At 39.0% G+C, this 24,022-nt stretch overlaps 1 long non-coding RNA gene across 1 annotated transcript in view; it reads right to left on the bottom strand.

Moving 5' to 3' along the window:
• Positions 1-24,022, bottom strand: part of LOC101747613 — a 156,881-nt gene that overhangs the window by 67,505 nt on the left and 65,354 nt on the right. The window contains exons 4-10 of the long non-coding RNA XR_005858640.2: positions 21,539-21,632; positions 18,997-19,651; positions 15,700-16,683; positions 13,627-13,709; positions 12,296-12,391; positions 4,632-4,697; positions 1,859-2,055 (exon numbers count right to left, since the gene is read on the bottom strand). This is a non-coding gene — a long non-coding RNA (uncharacterized LOC101747613). The remainder of the gene's footprint in view (positions 1-1,858; positions 2,056-4,631; positions 4,698-12,295; positions 12,392-13,626; positions 13,710-15,699; positions 16,684-18,996; positions 19,652-21,538; positions 21,633-24,022) is intronic.

Raw genomic sequence — 24,022 nt, forward strand, 5'->3', positions numbered from 1 at the left:
AAAAAAAAAGAGCTTTACAGAGTTGATTTCATATGTGAAAAGGGAAGGAAAAATGGAAATATGAAACATTTTTATCTTTGAAACAAGTTACACTATTGTAGATGAGGGCACTTTAGACAAGTATGTTCTTAGAAAAGGAATAGTATTTATATAATACTCCAATTACAAAGTCTCCTTCAAAGAAATTGCACTCAGGAACCTAAGTCAGAAAAAACTGCCTTCCTTTTGCTCCTTCTCCAAAACCCTGTAACAGTGCAGGTGTTTATCACAATTTTGACAACACTGTTTTGCCAGTCCTTACGGCTGCAACACAAAGAACCTCTCAGCATCACATCAGTGCTGAACTTCTCATAGCTAAAGAAACCCACAGAGTTCTTGAGACAATAGCCAGTCTCAAAAGCTGTAAATGGGAGCTTGTAAGGCTGCAAGCTGAAGTAACCAAGCTGCAAAAGAAAAATCAAACCTCTCTAGTTGAAGAATGCCAGAGGAAAATGTTACATCATATTTGCACTTTGCTACCTCACTGGTCATCTGTTCTTCCCTGTAGCATTTTCTCCAAAGATTCAAGTTGTATCAGTTAAGTTCAGATCAAGACTGGGAATATGCCAGAAGCCTGGAGCCCCTGCTGAGCCCTCTCTGCGTGGCACAAAGCCCACTGTTGGGAGGTGCTTCAGCAGCAGCGCTCCGGGCAGCTGACAGGCATCAGCCCACGCGGTGGGCATGCGGTAAGAGAAACACTGACATCGGTGTCAGCCAAGTCATCAGGGTGTCTGAGCATAACAGAAGATGTATGTTGGAAACTGTCCTGGCTAGGCAAGTGTAAAGGAGTTTCTTCTAAAGACGACAGGAAACCAAACTCCTTTGGAGCTGGTGGGAGGGGAAAAAAAAAAGAAAAAGAAAAAAAAAAAGTGCCTCTAATCTTATTCCCCTCCTGTGAGAAAGAAGAAAAATACCATCGTTACCCCACATACTTCTCAACATATCTGTAAATAAAAGGCTACCATTAGTGCTTTTCACCAGACGTTATCTCTGTGTCAAAACTGTTTAGGGTGTGATCTGACATCCTCTCCTTTAGAGAGCATGCAAGCAAGAAAAAGCTGCCTTTGATTTATTAAAGATGAACTATCAGTACTGTAAAAGGCAGAATGGGAATATACATGCATATCTTAAAAGCAGGGCAGGATGAATACCAGATTCCCCTTTATATATAAAGCTCGGTCCACAGCCTTTCCTGTTTATTAGGCCTGTCAACATTCATGCAGCCACCATACATCTACACTGATATGTTTTGAGAAGTTTACCTGTGCATTACTCACCCATGATTGCACCAATTTAGAAAAAAAATGCTTCCCTGCACATTAAGTACTGACTTGAAAATCAGTTTTTTGGGGGGAAATAATACATGGAAGAGAGCATATGAAAATTAAAGGATTGATTTTTATTTATTTTTTTTAATTCTTTCTTTCTGTAGTTGTTTTTAAATGAAAGGGTGACATTAATTGAAATTCAAGTACAGGAAGGAAGGGAAGAGTGAACCACTGGCAGGTATGAGGATACAAGCCCAGTGCAAGGCATTGCAGCATGCATTCCCAGACTGATACCAGTTCAGAATTCAGCTCAAATCTCTGAGAGTACTCAGAGGCTGAGCAGACAGAGCTTTGCCAGAGCTGCACTGGAACTGATAGAGATATGCCTTTAAATTGTTGAATTAATCCTCAGTGAACAGCACTGTCACTTTCAACAACATATAATGCAGTCATTCTTTCACAAAATCTATTAATAAGAGCGCCTCTGGTGTCAGTGCCAGAGGAGTGTTGCACACTGCAGCTATTGAGCAGATATAGCCTACAATCATTACCTCATTCCGTCATAGGTGAAATGTCTTCAGTAGCCCCTGGCAGAGGGTGCAGGGTGGCTGCTGTAAGGTGAAGTTGTGATAAAGGTGCCACAGGTATCTCAGAAAACAGGAGTCCTGAGTAGGCAGAGCGATGTCAGAGCCTTGTGATGCCCTGTTAGCTCCAACTTCCAACCACAATCTAAACATCCAGGATTATTCTGCAGAACAGAGCAGTCAACAGAGCAGCAGGAGGTAACTATGAGTCAAAACATAAAAAGTATGGACAGTGGAAGCAGTCATACAGCTCTTTGCATAAAGAGATACTTAAAACTCTATTATTGCACACTCTGTGCAAACAAAATGGAAAAAAGGAGAACAATAAACTTGGTATAAGGTGGGTTTTTTTATGCTGCTTATGTCCCTAAAGCAAGGCTGCTCTTGTCTTTCGCAACTGTCAGTCGCCTCTAGTCACTAACTCAACCAACATGAAATAATCTTCAGAAGCAAAGTGAGTAATAGCTCAGCATGGAAGGTGATTGTTGGACGGCTTTGTTGTCAGCACTAGTTTGGTTTCACTTCCATGCAGCACATTACAAAGTGCATGATGTTAGTGCTCTGCATCCCCTGTGTCCAATTCTGCCCTGCTGCTGCTAAAGCCATGTGCTCCCGCTGGCAATAGATGTGAAGAAGCAAGCATTTGCTCTGCCTCCAGGCATTTCCCCATGGGGAATACAAGCGATTGTCAGGGGTGGCAACACCTGCTAAACTAAAAAGCAATTTACAGCAAGAAATGAGGGAAAATTATTGAGCAGGAAGGCAGCTAGGTTCTGGGAAATCTCCCTCAGCAGAGAGAGGCATGGCCACATCCTGCCCTCCTGTATCAATACTTCATGAAGGTCAGGCTTCAGCCTAAACCTCATGGAGCTCATGGCCCATTCTGGCAGAGTCAAACTCTTGCCAGAGCTCTGAGTGACTTTCCCTCTCTAAATAACCACTGTCAGGCTGCTACCACATTCTGTGCCAGATGGCACTGTGCTCCAACAGAACAGACCACGGCCCTGCCAGAAGCACAGCAGCCATGGCAAGCACCAGCCTTCACATTCAGGGGTTTGGGTCTGCCATTCCCTCAGGCAGGCAGAAGGAAAATGTGTTCTGAAACCTGGCGCTTAGCTGAGTGGTTCCATATATTTTTTATGTAGTTTTGAGGTGCCTGGCAGTGCTTTTAGCATTGCCTGAGGTAACTAGGTTTACCTCCCATGTTACTGTCACAATACTTAGTTTTTCACCTCTCTCTGTTGTTCAACAGGCAGGAAAATAAGGAAGCAAAGCACACAATGCAGCAGAGAAGGGCAGCAGGAAAATTTACACACATCCCTATTCAGTGGGCCTGGACAGAGTTCAATATGTGAAATGTCCTGGTAACAGGAGGGGCTCAGCTGTAAAGCTGGTCTATGATATGTGGCAGAGTCATCCTTGGCTCAAACCAGACAACTAGCTCTAGCAATACAAAGTCTGCTGAAACAGGAGTGCAGTTTACAAGCCAGCTTCAATCCATTTTCTTCATGGAGGTGTCAGGCTGGTATACAAAAGCCCTGCAGCAAGGGAAACCAAGACAAAAAACATTTCCAAGCTATCTTGGCTAGATGGTCTCCTGTGAAACCCTTGCTACCAGCCAGTAACAAATCAGCTCTCCTTGCATGCACCAGAAGTATCATGTCAGATGGCTCCAGTCCAAAGCTTGGAAATTAGCTGTGTCGGCACATCTGGGTTTGTATTTTGGCATCAAAACACAGATTCTGGGAGAAATTAGCAGTAACAGTGCTCAGCTTTAGACCATATGAACGGAACATAGACATTCAGCCTAAATTAACAGCATGATCCAAGCTCAAAATTGATAAAACAACCTTTCCCCAAGCTATCCCTACTATCTCATCTTTTCTATGCACAGTGTAATGTACCATGTCTATCATAAAAGCTTGCACCTGAAGACACTTTTCCAGTGCAGTATCATGCTAGGTCTTCACCTCTGACAATGTCTGAATGTGTCTCTCTTCAGATCCCAGCTATGTGTAATTGCCATCATTTTCTGCATAATGTATCTAATTTGAGGGAATTGATCCTCCCTGCTTTTCAGGCACACTGAGCATCATCCAATCACTTTATTTTCCATAGTCCTGTTCCCTGCCACAACCCTTCATATATTATGTCTCAATCAGATCTGAAATACAGACTCCTCTTTCACTCATAGCATTTCTTCATAGGAGAGGTGCTCCAGTCCTCTGATCATCTTAGTGGCCCTCCTCTGGATCCATTCCAAGAGCTATATATCCTACAGGAACAACCAAAGTTTTTCCTTAGGGTGGAGAAGTGTTGGAAGAATTTACTCAGAAATATTATGGGTATTCCATCCCTTATAGGTGTTCAAGGCCAGGTTGGATGGGGCAACTTGATCTAGTGAAAGATGTCCCTGCCTGCTGCAGTAGTGTTGCAACTTGAGGATCTTTAAATTCTCTTCTAATCCAAGCCATTTTATGATTCTATGATTGACTCTAGAAGTATTGACTGAAGTCTCTATCAAGGGTAATTGGAAGTTTTCCAGGAAACTCTTTTACAACTGTAAATTAAGTTTCATCTAAAGGTTAAGTTAATTTGTTGAGAGTGTCCCTGTTCCCCAGAATTTTTAAGAAAACCTCACATTCAGAAATGAACATGTAGCTTTCTTCACCGTTTCACTAATTCTCCGTTCAACAATAAAAAGACTCTGATGAACAACTGTGAGGCTGCATATACTCACCGTGCAGATAGATCCACTTTCTAACAGGTGCTCATCCATCAGTTACTTCCAGCAGCTGTGCAAGCCCTCCAGTGTACAGTGAAAGCAAGTAAAGGCAAACAAATATTATAAACACAGTCTTATGAATAAACATGCCTCAGAGAAGTAGAGAAAAGCTTGAAGCTCTTGAAACACAACTTTTATAGCATTGAAGCTAACATAGGTCAATGATGATCTTGTCTTAACTGATGAGCTCTGAGAAAGTTCTGAGGAAAGAACTGTCCAAATGTAATCTGTTAAATTAGGTAGCTGAAATAATTAAATACAGTTTCTCAAAACAGAAATGGTTACAAAATAAAAGTTGTTTTCAACATCTTGTAATAAATTTTATACTGTCATTAGTCATTAGTTATTACATCTGTGCTAACCATAAATGAAGTATTGCATTCAGGTCTTTCACTAACTTACAGAATCTATCACTGCTAGTGATACAGCCCCCCCCTTCCCCAACAGCAGATATTATTACTGTTGGTCTCTACTCCAGATAGATCAGGATATAAAATATCTTACTGGCCATATTTGACACAGCTTCTGCAATGGTGTCTTTCCAGAACATTTAATTTTGAACTTTTAAAACCACACATGCTTATAAGACATGGATTTTGCAGGAAACACCTTTACAATTAAAATTTCCTAAGAATAATAATTTACCAGTCCAGACATGATCTGAAGACAGACACATGAGCTAGATCACATTGAGAAGAAAGGAATCGCTGTCACTGCTTCAGCTTGATTAGGCTGAGTCACGCATTTCTGAGATTATGGATACAATTGTAAGTCTTTCTCCTGTATTTTTTTACTAAGATATAAAAAGGTAGTATGACTTTTTTTCTTTTTCTACATATTCTGTGGCCAAAATAACACTTATAGATCATTTGGAATGTTTTTATATGAATCTGAGGTTGAAAATAAATTTGGTTGAGTACATAGATTCTTTTAGTGACAGGTGATTAACTTTATAGGCAAGTCTTCAGGTATGTCAGGAACAGCCAAATGTTATCAAAAATTTCTTCAAAGATCTAATTACAATAACTACTCCTTATTCACTGAATCCAAATTTTAAAAGATCTAAGTTACAGCTGCTGTGTAATTGCTGGATTGTGTTTCCTGCTGGCTTCAGTAGGTTTTCATCATTTAAAGTACTTGTTAATAGCTTAAGAAATGTAGTGGTTCTTTTCTATGGCATGATACAAGTAAAAACTGCATGAGATCTTTGGAAAGAAAAGTGTACGTTACCACGTAAGTGTTCAAAAATAACAGAATACTTAGAAACAGAAGCGAAATGTTGCATTAATGCTCTTTCTCAGGGAGTGTTAGAAGAAAAAAGAAATTAAAAGAATGGATTAATGAGAATGTACTAAGCTATAAATACTAGGCACCAACCCACATTTCAGTTGGGGAATCGAACATTTCAATCTGTTTACAGTTCTGTCTTCTCATTTACCTGAAATAATGTTGCAACCAAACCAACAATCCCAGTTGTTAACAGCTGACAGAAGGCTATTTATAACCACCACCTTTTTTCACTTTTCTCTTCTTTCCTTTGAATTTTGGTATTAAAGGATAAAAAACAGTTTAATTCTATGCTTTCTTCTGCTAAGATTTATTTTCTTCAAATAAGACACAAAAATTGCTTGTAGATACTCTGCTGTAGCTTTATTTTCTAATGCATCATATCACACTGGATTATAGTGAGTATCACTCAAATTAAATCTACTCTTGAGAGGTGCGATAACTTTCAATCAAACCACAGGCTCTCAGCTTTCTTCAGGAACAGGCCCATAAAGCTGAATGAATGAATGTGGGTGAACACAAGAAATGTAAGACCACAGAGTAATCAACTGAGGAAGAACAAATTATCATTGCTGAATACAGACTGTTACAGCCTTAGAAACAGTATTTTGATTAGCTGAATAACTTGCAAATTATGCATAAACTCATGAAAAACATTTCTGAGATTCCAGGTCCTCAGAAATGGTCCTGGAGTGAAATTGACATCTGAATTCCAGATCTAGATTCAAATGGCTAACATTCAGAAATACAGGAATACTGGTTTAATGTTATTGCAGGAAGGATCAAGAATAATAAATAATTAGAAAAAGGTATATAGTTTTTCTATTAGGCAGTTTCCAACCTTCTTTCTAGATGCCTCTTGCCCGTTCAATGGTAAGTCGGAAAAGTTGAGAGGTGAAGAAGGCCAGAGCACAGAACCCACACTAGGAGAGCAAATTCCCTCTGTACACGGGCTACAACTCTTTCCACCAAATGCTGAAATCACCTATGTCTTGGGTGCTTCCAGGAGCAGGATGCAGTTCAGAGCCATTCTGACCACTTACCCAAAGTTCTCATGAGGAAAAAAATCCCTTGATACTAAAACTTCTGACACTCTCTTAGAGTTCACCCCATTTGAAGAGCCTATTTAACACCTACAGAGTCTCTTACTTTTTAACACCATTTTGGTGCTAACTATCCATTAGTTACTGTGATGGTCAGATATATATAGGACAAATTAAAGTAACTGAAAAGGTTACAGCTACAGGAGTTACGGAGAAATAGCATACTTTGAAGTTGATGTTTTCTAAAGTTGAGACAAGATAATTGCAAGGGCTCTTTCTGCTTTGATGAATCGAAGGTGTTTTCAGAAAACTTTTCATTCCAACCTAATGCTTAATTGCTCATAAAAAACGTATGCTCAGTGATCCCATATTAGACATCTTACAGTTATACACAGACTGTGGTTTTGATTTAACTGTTTGTGAAAATTGTCATTTTTATGGGGACTGGACCACTACAAATCTTCCTACCTTTTCTATGAAAAGGAAAAAAGATCCTCACATCTAGCAGCTAAAATGTAATTGCCTAAAGAAATAATCATATCCTGATATAACTCCAGAAAACAGAATTTTAGAGCAACATAGGTTTCCACAATCCACTTATGCCCTTCCTTTTAGTGCTTTGTCACATAAGAGAGTATTTAATTTTTCTTTGGGTGATCCCACTGGTGTTTTGTTTGAATCTCATGTCTAGTGGAATATTCAAACATTTCAAAGAATCACAGAATCATTAAGTTTGGAAAAGACCTCCAAGATCATCTAGTCTAACTGTCCACCTACTACCAATATTTTCACACTAAACCATGTCCCTTTGTATGACATCTAAATATTTCTTCAAGCCTTCCAGGGATGGTGACTCAACCACCACCCTGGGCATCACATTCCAGCACCCGACTACTCTTTCGGAGAATAAATTGTCTTAATATCCAGACTGAAACTTCTCAGTCACAATTTGAGGCCATTCCCTCTTGTCCTATCACTAGAAATGGGGGAGAGGAAGTCAACCCCCCACCTCCCTACAACCTCCTTTCAGGTAGTTGTAGAGAACAATAAGGTCTCCCCTGAGCCTCCTCTTCTCCAGACTAAACAATCGCAGTTCTCTCAACCACTCCTCATAGGACTTGTTCACCAGATCCCTCACCAGCTTTGTTGCCCAGCCAGTTCTTTACAGCAAAGAGTGTACTCGTCCAAGCCACAGGCTGCCAGCATCCCCATCAATTATTTTTTTATTGTCTTATAGTACATATTTGGCTACTGGTTTTCTACGCTCTATTAGTTTTTTCTTAAATTCTTTGAGCCCCCAAATCAATTTCTTTACACTAAAGTAAATAAATAAATAAAAAGCCTACACCTCACGTAGCAAAAAGTTTATAGATTTAAACACAAATCATGAAAAGAATTAAGAACTGTTATTTAATATTTATACCAGATGTAGCATTAAAAAAAAAAAAAAAAAAAAAAAAAAAAAAAAAAAAAAAGGTCTACTAAGAATTGATACCCTTGCTCTTTAGAAGAGCTGTGATCCATATCCCTGGTGGTACAAACATGAGGAGCCTGGCAGGGAATTATAGATATGAATAATTTTATGTGCAAGAGTAGTGCTATAGAGTAGTGCCATAGAATTTGCTGGAAATACACATTCTTATGTAAAGTTAATAGAGCTATTCTGGAACGTAAATTTACTTTTACACATCATTGGTTGCAGGCTAGGAAGGTAATGTTACATATTCCAGTCTATATGGTAATAATTTGCTCATCTTGCACAAACTGTATAGCTCAGTACAGTGTATCTGGGTTACTTTTCGCAAGATAAAAGGATTTTAATCACAGTCAGCAAAAATTAGCAAATGTTACGAGAAAGCACTAGTTTCTGAATTTGTTGCTCGATTATATCATAAAACTATTGTTGCCTCAAGAGAGACTTAGGTTTTTATCAAACTAGTTTCCCATAAACAAAACACAACTCACTTCCCCACAAAAAAACCAGGAGAATTCAGCAGGATACACACATTTTAAGCTTCTGAAAGACAGAAATGGTCTCTTACTACAGATCTGAGGATCTGACAGTGCAAAAAACCTATCTGTTAATGTAGTCCGCAGTACAAATAACAGGCAATAAACCGGGGAAAAGAAATGATAGCTATATAAGTTGCTCTTGAAACAAAACAGAATTTAAATGAGAAATATTTCTCATTGTATATATAGTAATATAATTTTTTCTCTGTATCTTTATATAGGTATATGAACATATTATTTCCTTTACAGTACCACCTTTATTAAATTCTGAGTGTAAAATCCAAGGCAAATCCCTTCCTTCAGAGGTAACATCTTTTACCTCAACTCATTGTAGCCTTCTCCACATTTAATGATCCGAGTTCATGCAGCTAAAAATATCTACTCTCATTGCTTATTAACTCCATTCAGCTAAAAATTGAGTATCCTCAGATTCCATTGAAGAGAAAGGGCATGGGTATTGACCATTTCCAGGATGGGGGCATGGTGCCTAATTCGTTCTGTACATATTCATATAGATGTGTAGTATGTCCCAAGCATGTAAAATACACCTTCTATCGACTTAGAGAAAAGTTGCAGATATTCATTATGAAGAAATACAAATGTGGTAAACACAATTCTGTGTAAGTGGCCAGATTTGTGCCTGCAAACCTATTAGCTCAAATAGGTTTTGTGCATGCCTCTGTTGATCTAAGAATGAACCCTTCCGTGATCATTGGGTGGGTTTTTTTCCTAAGCTATCTGGCCAGCAGTTGAATCCTAGGTTATTTACGTCCCAGGAGAACACTGTACCAATTTAGCTGAGTATTGTTTTAAAGTTAAAGTGATGAAGGAAATTCAGTAACTTTGGCCTTTATTGTAACCCTCACTTATTTCAGATGTCTGGGGTTAGGTGAAAGTAGAGATGTTACAGTGATATAGGGTATAAGGTATATAGGGTATAAGGTATGAGTTTTATAATTAAAATGATATTACTGTGCAGTAATTCAACTTTATTCTAAACTCCAAAATAGCATATAAGCTTGCAAGGCCTGATCCATTTGCTGGGGGCTCTTTTGGTACATAGACACAAAGGTTTCTGCTGTTTGCCAGGTTTAACAGGTGAGACTGGTCAACATCTGCAATGCACTGGTTTTGTAGCAAATAGTTGTCTTTGGTAAGATGTGCAACATATGCCTGTTTAAAGACTCATTCCTCTGTTTCATGTTTCTGGAATTGTAAATTTTACTTACTAACCCACAGACCAAATCCTGCTTCATAAGCAATAGATACACATGAAGCATGAATTCAGCAGCATGAATCTGCCAGAGACTCAAAGAAATGAGTCAGCTTTTTTGGAGCGAATCCATAATGCTGGAGTCCATGACTTACTTAGGTTGTGTTACACCGTGCCATATTTTCCCTGATTTAAACCACTGCCATAACATTTGCCCAGATGCAGTACGTTCATCACTCAGCCCATTACTCAAGATATTTCCCAGTGAACATCCCTGATGAACAGCCTCCTTCTCTCCTACTAATAGTTTAGTATAAGCATACCCACTGAGAGTCATATAGAAATTACTACTTCTGGCCCATTTCATTCCTCCTTGCTTAAGAAGTGTCAGAAGGAAACTTCAAGCACATCTGACTATTAAACAGTTTTTGCAAGAGATGCAAGGACTCTGGAAATCTCCAGTCAGTTGGAAAGAACGTGATCTACTCTGTGGAATAGCATTTCCAGCAGTGCTGGATGTGCTACAGACAAACATCAACAGCTCCAACAATAAACATTTTATTTTAACTAAATGAAATAGATAAATGTAGTAAAAGGTCTTGAAGGCTAACCTTCCTCACTGCTTTGGCAGTGCAGGCTGGTGCAGGAATGACATCACTGAACAGAAGTCATTTTAGTTAGAGAAAACTCATTTTAAGAATGTAAAAACAGGAAACATGGATCAATGCTAATTTAAACTTTGGCCGTTCAAAGGACTCAAGAGACTGTGGACACTCATGCTGGCACAGAGTCGTGACCACTGGAAACACTACTGGCACCACTGGAAAGAACCTCACTCACAGAAGACAATTAAAAAGCCGCTTTCAAATACAGTATCCCTATTGTTGAGTTGCAAGCCAAAGACATATCATAGCGCAGTGTGGTTCTTCCTATAGTGCACTGCACTCAGCTGTACGCATACACTTGGTGTGGTCCCAAGATACAAATGTAGTGTGAGCCTTCATACAACCTCTGTAGAGGGCCTTCATCCTCTTGCCACAGACCAGAGAGAATGGGGATGCAGCTCTGCTCCTTACAGGTGACTGCTCCTGTGTTCCTTGCAGAAAACTGAGCAAGGAAAAGATGAACCTTGACAGGGTATCCTTGTATCTTGCTCAAGTAAAAAGTATGAACAATGTAGAAACTGCTTTCTGTCCCCATGGAAGGAAACAGCTAGAGCTTTCTTTTGGCTTTTTTACCAAGCTCTCCCTGACAGAACATCCTGGACTACACATGCCAGGAATGATATTGTTCATACCAGAAAGTCCCTATTGAATCTCACATCCATAAAATTCTCATAGCTTTCTTCTTCTGTATGCCTTGCATCATCTCCTACTAAAGGTCTGCTTTACATAAGTGCACTGCTATGAGAAATCAAATTTAGCAAATGACTACAGCCCCCCCATCCCCTCAAAGACTTAACATTAGAGTACTAAAAATGTTAGAAGTGACCTCTAGAATAAAATGTAATGTAGCAGTAAAGGGGTTAGTATCTAAAAATACATTCAAATTCAAAGCATAGTAGTAATTCAGAAAATGGCAATAATTTTCCAAACCTCCTGTGTAGAATACAGCTATCATTTCTGTGACTATCTCTTTAAGGAGGTGAGTTACAGAAGCAAGACATCTCTTGAGAGAAGTTATCATAAATCTTTACTGACTTGTCTTCTAAGCAGGAAAAAAAATCCATTTATGAAAAGGCTTCAAGGCAAAATGTAATCTGACTTTAAAGTCAAACTTTTTATTTATTGAAAGAGATATAAAGTTGTCTCCAGGTGCTTGATGTTACCCGTTTTGAGCAGCGGAAATTGTAAGTTACTCCAAGGGAAAATATCTTTCAATTTGGCATTGTTGATCTTAAAATATAATGTAGTTTAAAAACAAAGTCAAGTCAATCAAACAGGTACTAATCCAGGAGAGTAATTTACATGTATACACAGTAGTGCTGTGTAGGCACTGCAAAGAGAACCTGATCAGCAGTATCTGATTTGCAATAGATAAGTTCAATTCATTATGACCCCCACCTGGGGACTGAGGTGACCGCGTATCCATCGAAGCCTTCAAAAGGAGCAAAGTTTTCCAACCCATACCATACTGTGATTCTGTGTCTGAAGTTATCCCTAGTTAAAAAGACAATTTGTGAAAGCAAAGTGATAGCAGAAATTTCAGAATTTCACAGATGAAAAAAATCACTCAAAAATTTTTAGTTAGTCCTATAGGAAGTACTAAAAGCTTTGTGTCCAGGACAGAAGCTGAAATAAACATGGAAAATCCTCCAGTACAAAGGAAAAAGAATTAAACCTGTTTTCTAGCTGCACATGTAATCTACAGCCAAATAACAAAACTTTCCCACCGATCACATGGAAACTAAAACTTCTATTAATTCTTCTATATCACTGACAGCCCCCAAGATGGAATTTTCCACTTCATAACAGTAGGTTGAACAAGAACCAATAGGAACTAGTCATAGAAAGCAAAAGGATACTGCAGCTTCCCAGTAAACAGAGAGAAAAGACTGAAAGAGAAAGATTCTAATCTTAGTCAGGGAGGCTGGCACACACAGTAGTAGTTTTCTGAAAATCACAGCTGTGTAAGGTGGGTTGTAACAAAATGACTGACAGCACCCAAGGTCCCAGGTGAATTGCAGGAAGCTGTTAGGTTAGTTAGCTAGGAGTTGGACTTAATGATACTTTCCACTCAGAGTATTTCAGTCTGTGATTCTACGATTCTACAGCTCCCTTTTGCTTGAAGATGTTACCTCGCTGCCATTTAGTAGCAAAAGAGGATGGGGATACAGAGAAGGAGATTTGCTTACTTAGAGGCAAAGGCTGATGAGTTTAGGCAAGGAATAGACCTCAGAGATGACTTTCAGTGGGATTAAGAAACTCATAGCACACAGCAAATCATGACTCATTCCACTTCTGACTAATGGCCAGGTGTTTTAGTGTGCTGAATAAGATTTTACTCTGCATCTAGTAGAACAATTGCCCAAGACTTTTTTTTCTTCAGTAACAAGTATAAGTCATCCCAAGGAAATTATGCCTCTACATTGGTAATTCAATAGGCTCATCTCCTATATAACTGAGAATCTTTAAAGTATCTTGCTCAACTTATCAAGTGCTTTTGAGTCCTCATGATTGGACAGAAAAATAATTGTCTCAGAGGAGCAGGGAACTGTAAGTTATTTCAAATTCAAAGTCATTAATTGGAGCATATATAAGCACATAAAGCATGCAATTCAATAGAAGCAGGTAGTAACTGTTACGTTACATAAAAACAATCAAGTGTATAGTTATGAAGCAGAGCAACTCATCAGAAACACTGCTAAAAAGGAAACAGCATGCAGCCCTCTTACCTATAAAGTGGAGCTTCTTCTGTCCAAGTTTTCCACACACCTCAAAAAGGCTAAAGATCAGTCAGCACGTTATTTCCTTTCAGCTGCCAATTGTCAATGAAGTAGTGAATCAGAAAGTGTCCAAAAAGAAAAATGTTGAAGTTCAGTTTACCGAATAGAAGATTTAAAAACACAGTGTAATGATTTTCAATACATAAAAGGGGAAGGAAAAACTGGTGAAAAAAAATGTAAATAATGGGTTTAGATTAAGGAAAGAAGATGTAAGATAAATGACTGAAGGAGAGATCGGTTTAATTAGAAGGATAATTGGGGAATAGAGGACCATGTTAGAAGCTGACAGACCCACTTGGGTGGGATGCTATTAAGAACAGCATATACAAACACTTATGAAGAAGGCTCTCAGTATAACTGAATCTGTCTTAAGAGAAGGATGGGCCAGAGGATCTCACAAGGATCATTCTAGCCATATTTATCATGATTATATCATTTTCAGCTTGAGTACTAAGTTTGAACATTTGTAATATGCTTTGAATATATGTAATTATTATACCTAGGGATGGATTTTATACCTCTGTTTTTGGAAGGATTACCAATTATTTGAGAGAAATGTGAGAGGCAATTAAGCTTCTCTGTGAACGAGAGGAAAAGTTGCTACTGCCAAAAATGCAAGCTACACATAATACCAGTCAGAAACGGAATTACATGGAGAAAGAAATAAGCATATTCACTGTGAACATATTGCAACTTCAGAGATCTGACTGCTGTTTGCAGAGGATCTCATTGTACACCCAAAGCCTAAAATGCCAGATGCATAAACACAGAGGGTGGCCAGAGGTCTGACAGGACAAGGAGTACTTGTGGGTTCCAGCAAGAAAGCTATGAGGATTTTTGAATTGAAAGCAGGCTGCAAGAGGGAGAGAGAGAGACAGACAGACAAAAAGAGAAAGGAGGGCTTGGATTATCGAGCAAGGAAACTTTCCTGTTATCCAGTTCCACTGCACTAGGAGGAAAAAGAGGCTGTAAATTATGATTCTATCAAGAACTTTCTGGCTCTTGCTCGGTCTTAAAAACAAAAACAATATTCAGCAAGTCAAATACAGCAGAAAAAGTGTAATCAATGTAAGTTCAATAATAAACATGAAAGTGGGCACCTGGCTGTAGAGCTGACTTTGGTTATAGAATCATAGAATCACAGAAAGGCCTGGGTTGAAAAGGATCACAGTGATCATCGAGTTTCAACCCTGCTGCTGTGGGCAGGGTCACCAACCACTAGGTCAGGCTGCCCAGAGCCACATCCAGCCTGGCCTTGAATGCCTCCAGGGATGGGGCATCCACAACCTCCTTGGGTAACCTGTTCCAATGTATCACCACCCTCTGAGTGAAAAACTTTGTCCTAATACCCAACCTAAACCTCCCCTGTCTCAGTTTAAAACCATTCCCCCTTGTCCTATCACTATCCACCCCCGTAAACAACCGTTCCCCCTCCTGTTTATACGTTCCCTTCAAGTACTGGAAGGCCACAGTGAAGTCTCCCCAGCGCCTTCACTTCTCCACACTAAACAAAGTCCAGTTCCCTCAGCTCTTCTTCACAGGAGAGGTGCTCCAGTCCTCTGATCATCTTAGTGGCCCTCTTCCAGACCCATTCCAAGAACTCTGTGACTTTCTTGTGCAAGGGGTCCCAGGACTGGATACAGTATTACAAATGGGGCCTCACAAGAGCCGAGTAGAGGGGGACAATCACCTACCTTTCCCTGCTGGCCACCCCTATTTTAATGTAATTAATTGTTCAAGATTTCTGTGTGTTTTCGAAGTTAAACATATCATTTAAGGAAAATAGTAACTCTGTATTTTAGCTCCAAATGATCCAGGTTATTAAGGTCATGATTAGTCACATTGATTGTGAACATACATTTAAAACTAAAAAAAACATTTACTGAGTCACCCCTGTAATGAGTGAAAATTGGCTTAGGAATAAACCTTAGCCGCATAGAAGTTCTGTCAGCAATCTGGTTTTGAAGGTCTCAGACAATGCAGTATGCCCACATTTAAATTCTCTGCACAAGCAGTACTTACACTGGCTTTTCTCTTGACAATCACATTCTGTTTTTGTGTGGCATTTCACTTCTGAAGGGTTAAGTCAGAATATAAAACTGTGAAGTCTTCATTGTATTATTCTGAAATAAAACAGAGACTGATGACAGAAAAAAAAATCAAGTTGCAGAAAGAGAGCATTTGTTAAAAGACTAATGTGCTTTGCAGGATTTCTTAAATATAATTTTCTGATGCTTGAGACAGTGTGAATAATTTATTTCCTTTTCTATGATCCAGCTTCTTCTCCTATTAATTCTCCTTTAAAAATATTGTGCTTTCTTACGGCAGTTCAGGCCCCTGCCATGCAAATAAACATAAATGTTACAAACTTGTCATTAAGACCACACACTGAAAAAGCAACAACAACGGTAAGAATGAGCTCTGGAGAGAAGGAAAATCCTACTTAAGAATACTACTACTAATAATATAACAATATAGTTTGACAATTGGAAGTCTTGCTTATCTGCTTCTTCTCTTTAGCAAATAAGGATTCAAATATAATTCTTCTATTCCAATCCATTGTAGAATCAATTTGTTTGAATCAGTAGGGCTGTCCACACTTTATATGTCTCCATTGGAAATGATCCCTGTTGCACATATTTAGGTATCTCATTCTACTGAATTAGGAATGCGGGGAGAAGGAAAAGTTTTGGAGAGGAGAGCAGTTTCTTAAATCTTGTGTGTTCAAAACCAGAATTTGTTTCCTTTTTCTGTTTCCTGAATATGCCTTTTACTAATTAGTACACTCATCTGTCTCAAAAGCAAGATGTCGGGAACAAAGCTATGGTTCCCCCATGTTCCTTCTTCATACTTTCAGAAAGACCTTTTTCAAACTACCAAACTCCAGCAGCACACTAGGTGAAGTGTACTGCTACAGAATGCATTGATTGAAGAAAAAATCCACCTCCATCACAGTAAGCAGCCATATTCCAGATTAGAGTAACTGTCAGCAGGGTAGATCTAACACTGTGAAATAAAATAAGAAAAATAAAGAGTAATAATTTAAAAAATCCACAGCTTTTAGGATTATGCCCAAAACATTAGAAATATGACTACCGTTGATTAGCTATTTGACTTAATGTATACGTAGTTTTTTCGGATCATATTCTTCACTGATTTTTGTAAAGTTTCATCCTGCAGTTATTCTGTGGACAAGTAATGAAACGTCTTTATATGTATCATGTCATTTCTGAAGACTTAGAAACAGCTTTGAACCAACCTTAGAAGGCAAATGCAGTGAGACAGAAGTTTCCTAAGAAAACCTGTTTTACTGGTATGTGGAGGTTAGTTATGACAATAGACAATTCTGTGTGTAGAAAGAGAGACTAAAAATTGAAGCTGGGGTGCAAAACTGATTAGTTTTTGTTGGTAGCACCAGGAAGAAGGAAAGAGGAAAAATCATAAGCAGTGCTACTCAGAGAAAGAGAAGGAGTTGGGAAAGGAGGGAAAAGTATCTTAAATTGAAAACTGGGGAGGAACAGAGACAGCAACTCCCACCTCTCACCATCACCTAAGATAGTGGTAAAAATGAGGAAAAAAAGTGTACAAACAGTGAGGCAACCTTTCAAACGAGATGGTTCAGGTATCCTCCCATGAAGTAACAGACAGGAGAGGTTTGATCTATTTGTCTTAAAAAGGGTGAGGAACTTTTTGGAGAAGGCAAGAGAAGGAAGGGAGAGGGGTGCAAGATAAAGGAATGCAGAGCAAGAGAGCAGCCATGGTAGCAGCTATGAGAGGGAAAGCTGCAGGCAAGAGAAGAAGGAGCTAGAGGGGAAAGGAGTGTGGAGATGTAAGCATCAGAGAAAGATTAGTGAGATGCAGATGAACAAAGCTGGAATCAAATCAAGTGAGTACAATTGTAAGAAAAACTTGTGCAGCTGTCTTGCAATGAAATGGCAGACATATCCCCCACTCAACATACATGCACCATCTGAAATAACATGGACTGTGTGTTTCCACAGGACAATATGTTCTTCCACATATTTGCACACAAATTCTTGCAGAATAAGTGCTTTCAGTGAAAATCTATCAATTCATACAGTTAGGCTGGTCTTGATTTTGTTTTACCACTCACAGTGTAACAACAGTGTCATGGTTTTATGATTTTTGGTTATCAGTATTCCACATCATAACATCATGCAGTGTACTGGGAGTTAGAGAGCAAATGCTCTAGTTCCGGGTACTTGTCCAGAAGAGAAGAAGAACTACGTTCCCCAGAAGACTGTTCGAGTGCTGTTATCGTTCCTGCTCAGTGGAACAGATATAAGGCCTGTAGGTCACCTGAACTGAGTCCTCTGCCTTCTTGTCGTGCTCGCTTTCGGATCGTCTCGCTGCTGCTCCCGACTGCACGCAAGGCTTCAGTATTAGTGTAAGGCCTTTAGCACTCGGACAATCCTTCTCTCAATTATATTTGATTTTATTAACAATTATATTGAATTATATTGTATTATAGTGTGTTATCGTGCATTCCGATACTATATTTAATAAATTAGTTTGTTTCTCCTCAGATCGTTGCCACTGTTTTTTTAATTATTCTTTTTTTTTTTTTTTGGGGGGGGGGGGGGGTCCCTGTTTCCCTTTTCCGGAGGCACGGATTTTGAAAAAAAAATCCCTCTGCCCCACACGGAACCAGGCCGGACCAACCCATAAATTGTCGACAAACAGGCATGAGGAGAGCAGAGTCTGCTGTGGGAAGCACAGAGCACTGGATAGCCTGTGGTGTGGCTCTGGAGTGGAAACACATTGTCTGGGCTCAGGTCAGCACTTTAAATGCAACTCCAACCATCACCTTTTTGATAGACAGACTATCCTTAAATTTTTCATAATCGACATGTTCATTTAATTTGGTTTAAGCACATCTAACACTTATAGAGAGTCTCTTTCTGAAAGCACTTGCCATTCCCACCATTACATTTTGTACTCAGAAATGGCATCAGGCATTTCTGGCAGTGGTAGGAAGCCTCCACTTGTTCCCATCTGGTATTACTACCTAACTTTTCTTATTAGACAAAGTTGTCTTCATAAACCTAATATCCTGCCACATGTCACTCCCATCATTTCAGTGTCCTTTATCTTTTTTATTACCTACCGATTTTTCTGCCAAGACCTTTTGATGATTGATCTGTTACAACTTTATTAGAAACCGTTCACTTACAGAAGGCTTGCAGGGGTGTCACATTTGTTCACAACGTCATTAAACTGACCGCAGTAGAAAAAATCCCAGAAAAAAAACATGACTCTGCACATTCAAAATAAATAATAAATTGCTAAATTACTCACTTTATCTCACATTCTTCTCCCCTGGAGAGTTTAGGTCTATATCGAGCCATGCATGTTGGTCTTGTACACATCCTTTAGTATCAAGGGATATTAACAGTAATTACATTAGGATCTGTGATCTGGTTAGTTGGATTTAAAATATTCTGATCATGAATCTGCATCAGACTTAATTTTGAATCACATGTAGGTTGAATTACTGACCTAGTAGTTGTGCAAGAAATAGTTGTTAGTTAAGTGTCCATCTGCATTTCATTTATTACCTACTGTTGCAATGGCAACAAAAACCATGTTAGAATCTGAAGTCACTTAAAATTACAGTCTTTCTTTTTTTGCTTGTCTTATCTCACATCTCACTCTTCTGTTTATTTTGTACTATTTGAACTCTCACCACCTCCCCTTACCTCCAATTCATGAGAGGTTAGATTATTGTACCATTTCAGAATTAAGTAATACTATTTCCTTCAACTTGTTTGTTGTGTTCATCTCTTCATTTTTTTTATCATTTCTTGTCTGCTCTTCATAATTACTATTCTCATTTTCTTCCTGGAAAATAGCCATGAATCTGCCCAGATTTGAGTCTTCAAACTCATTTCCACCTGAAAGTTCAGCACAGCCAATTCTTCTTCATTGTATTACTTACCGCTAGGAACAGCTCCTGGGATTTTCATGAGAGAAATGAAAATGAGAGAAATGAAAAGAGTTTGTAACTACGTTTTTTGATAAATGTGAGAAAGCAAATTTTAAGGACAAAGGGAACCTTCATCCTTCAGAGCAGCAAGAAAACTCAGGCAGTTGTATGTGCTGCCCAGTTGCTAATATTTAAAAGATATTTTACTCATTTAATAAGCAGGTACAGAGGGGCACTTTGAAATAGAATAGCTAAGCTTTAGGTCATACATTTTATGGGGGTATAACCTTTTTAATAATTTGAGATTACCAAATATTACATAACAAAAATCAATGCCATATTGGATTACTGCCCTGCAGCACCCAATCCATCTCATAGTATGCTACAAAAAATGCTCTTTTCTCTCTCACAGGTGTGCACAGTCCTCATGCAAATAAAAAGGGGACTGCACCATGTGGCTAGTGGTAGCTGCGCCTGTGCAAGTACTTATCAAAGAGGAAAATAATCACACTTTGTAGAAGCGTGCCTCTCAAGTAGCAAGCCCAGACCTTATGTAAACAGTAGTGGTGAATCACTGCAAGCAGACTAGAAGTTGAACTTCCTTGCATAAGACACCTGGCAAAAAATTTTGATGAACACCAGTAAAGTAAAACATCTATTTGGAAGTAATTTGCTGAGGGAGGCAGGCAGGCAGTGGGTGCAGTTTAAGGAATAAATAAGCACTGTGATGTAAATACTATGCCTAGTTATTTCTTTGCGTCATGACTTACTTTTGTCACACAGGCTGAAAATGCTTTGTATATAGTATCTCTAGCCCCTAGGGAAAGATACAATATTTTCCACTTCCTTTCCTTTCTCTCAATTGTACATCCATATTTAAGGTTTTACTTCTACTTCATCTTTATCTTCCAGCAAATTTGGTTACTATTACTTAAAACAGTGAGGTGTGAGGGTCAGAGAAGTTGTGCAGGGACTTATATTTTCTGAATACAGGTTCTGTAAATCTCAATGTATATAACAGCAAAATTTCTACATCCTCACTGCACACTTCCAACAGCAAAAATGTATTCAGTCTTTTTGTCCTCTAGAATCCACCTGTGGACCACTGCAATCGGCAGTCTTTTCTTCCACACTGCAGATCTTTTCCTGTCTGTTAGGATTAGGGAGAGATATGACAAACCAATCTGCTTAAGCATGTTCTTGATTAATATACTGTCAGCCATCCTGAAAAATTAGCTAACTAAAGTGAAATTTGAGCTAATTAATGAGTGCATGCACACACTGTGCAAGTGTGTCCCCACACACATCACACATCGGACCATAGGCATGTGCACATACTTGTGCCAATGAGGGATCATTACCCATAGCAAAACAGATGAGCCACCAGGGGACTCCGGGCTGACTCCCTCTGAGTCACCCATTATGTTTTACTCCTCCACTGGAACCAGCACAGCAGCAGCAATTCTTCTCTGGGATAAGTTTTTAGATTTGTCATGTCTGCACTCACTGATGTAGAAATTATGGAAGTGGCATCAGAAAATATGATGGAAGGATAATTAAAATATAATTAACAAGAATAATTTGCAGGGGGCCAAGGGACAAAAGCTTTTATTTCATCAACTGGTCTAAGTGATTAAATAGGTACACAACACTGCTGTAAAAGTATCCCTTTAAAAAAAAAAATGAGAGAAGGGAAGGCATAAGGGGAGTAATTACCAATTACTTTCTTCTTTTTGTTCTTTTGTCAGACTAACTTGCATGGCCAAGTAGTTTACTCCAAGACAAGCAGTTAACAAATCACCTACTCCCACTCAGCAGAGTAGCTCCAGCAGCTTGATGATATCTGATGAAGATCTGAAGATCATAGCTGCACAGATAAAAGGCAAAAGCAACACAAAACAGATAGTGCACTACCTCTGGGTGAGGAGTATGAGGGGAGAAGTCCTACTGCATCTCTCGTCAACTATCTCACTGCTCCTCTCTCAAATTTGAAAGTATTTATTGCTTCCTGTAATAGGAGAAGAAAAAGGAGAATGAGTTTTCTCATGATATCTTATGATTTATTTTGGGTTGGGGGACTAAGAAATATTACACTCATTCTATAAGATTTGCCTTCAGCGAGTCACATCTTCCTACCAATGACTACCTACCACATGGCAAAGACAGCATGCCATGCTATCCAGCACTTCTGTGCTGCTAGTTAAGGTTGTTGTCCTGTCCCCACTACTGGATGGCTGTCTGGCCGATAGTAAATCCCAAACTTAGCAACTAAATCCTGTTGATCTTGTGCACTCCCCTGAAAATGAGCCAGAATCTGTTATTTGGGTATTTCACCTGTTGTCCCTTCTTACTTGCAAGTCTTGTGATCACCTTTGTAGCTGTAGATGTGGATAGCAGCCTATTGTTGACTTTACCATGGCTATAACTTGCTTTTCCTGACTTAGATTACGACAGGAGCTTTTTTCCAGGGTAGTTTCAATCCCTAAATTTGCTGCTTTTCCTTCAATGTACATTGACCTCCAGTTCCCTCTAGCGTCCTGCTCTTTTGCCATTGCCTTTCTATTTGGCCCCTACTAGAAATGTGACTGAAAAGATATCAATAGCAAAGTGATTCAGAGGCATGAAAACTAGTCCAAGATATAAAATAAGCACAAGAAAAAGCCTTCTATTATTAAAATACCTCACAAAGAAAGAATTAAAATCCCTGGTCAGCATCTGATCTGTAGATTTCACACCAAATTTCCAGGCCAGTACAGCATAAGCACATTTCTGGGAAGTATCCAAGGCTTTGAATACTTTTCTAGACCTTTCGAGTTCACCAAAGCATTAATGACTGTATGAAAAATGCAAATTAAGTACCATATGTGAATTCAAAATTAAAGCTTTATACAGAACAGTGTGGAAATATACATTCCAGATGCATTCCTGCTTGAAGGCTAAAAGAAGAACAGCTTTCAGGATCTTGCCAGGTTCCTCCATTGTAATTCCATCCCCTTTATGAACAGCTCTCTATGTAAATGATGACAGGGCAGTTAAGCACAGTGATTGTTAAATGCTTCCTACTGTTCAGTGTGGTTTTTATCAGAATTTTTCAATGCAGCAACTTTATCTGTACTGCCTTTCACTCAGTGCTAAGTGGCTGCTTCTCACCAACTCTAACAAATATCTCTTCTGTAAGTTTGATCTTTCTGCTGTCACAAGTATTATACAATATAAAAAGCCAAGTTTCTAACAGCTGAGCAGTGGATCCAGTCATGTGCCAGATGCATATTCATTTCTCGTATTCAGTCCTTTCTTCCTCAGCTTAGGGAACAGGAGCAAGTCACCTGGCAGTACACCAAGGGCCAAGGTCTTGCCTGCACTAGGCTGGAGAGTCTTATAATCACAGCAAGGTTTCCCAGGTGCCCCTACAATACAGCACATACCAATGAAACTAATTGTCAGCAAGTACTCTGGAGTGATCACATCACTCAAGCAGACTGCACTTGACCCATGCAAAGCTAATTGTCATGTTAGTCTCCATACACATAGGTCTCGCAGTAACAAGCATCTCCAAAGGAAGACGTGAAGTTCCCTAAGTACTTATTTTCAAAATAGACTGTTATTTTCATGGCATTGAGCTGCATTTTTTTTTAATTTTTGAAAACACTATACAAAGGAATTTCTCATATTATTCACTGTCATCTGTAATAACACATAGCTAAATATGAGATGGCACAAGAGCTGCCATGACAGATAACACCATTAAAATCAGCAGCCCAGAGCAAATCTCTCCCATGCCCAATTTGCAAATATGTGAAACTTTTCAATTAGGAATCTGACAGAATAAACCAGAGTGTACAGATGTTTGGAAGAAAAAAAAAGGTTACATTATCGAATATCAACAAGCACTACAAAACTATTTAGTGAAACAAGGCTCCAAAGACATCCTTTTTTCTTACACATACATAAAATTCCCTGAAGTATATAGATACACTGCCAGAGGATGGCACAGCTGTCTCCCATTGCACAAGACATTCCTGCCTTGCCCTGGGACCTGCTGATTGGAGCAGGCTATGTACAGCTGGCTGTTTCACCACCTTTCAACCCTTCAGCAGGAAAGTCAATGTCTGCACCAGAAATATACTAAGAACTACTCACACAAAACTCATGTTCTCTGTAGTTCCCTGTCTGGGGAATCTACCAAAACTTATCTGAAATAACTTACAGAGCTACCCTGGGCAGATGGAATTTCTCAGCCACTAATGTAGCATTTGCAAATAGTAGAGTACCTACAAATATTTTGTGAAACATCAGTCAATGACTTTTCAGACTCACTGGCACTACACACAAAAGGATATTATGGCTATGGAGGCTTGTAGCTGAGCATTTCATAACTTGTACTAAATTACTGATGCA

This window comes from Gallus gallus, chromosome 3 (genome assembly GCF_016699485.2).
Source record: "Gallus gallus isolate bGalGal1 chromosome 3, bGalGal1.mat.broiler.GRCg7b, whole genome shotgun sequence".
NCBI lineage: Eukaryota > Metazoa > Chordata > Aves > Galliformes > Phasianidae > Gallus > Gallus gallus.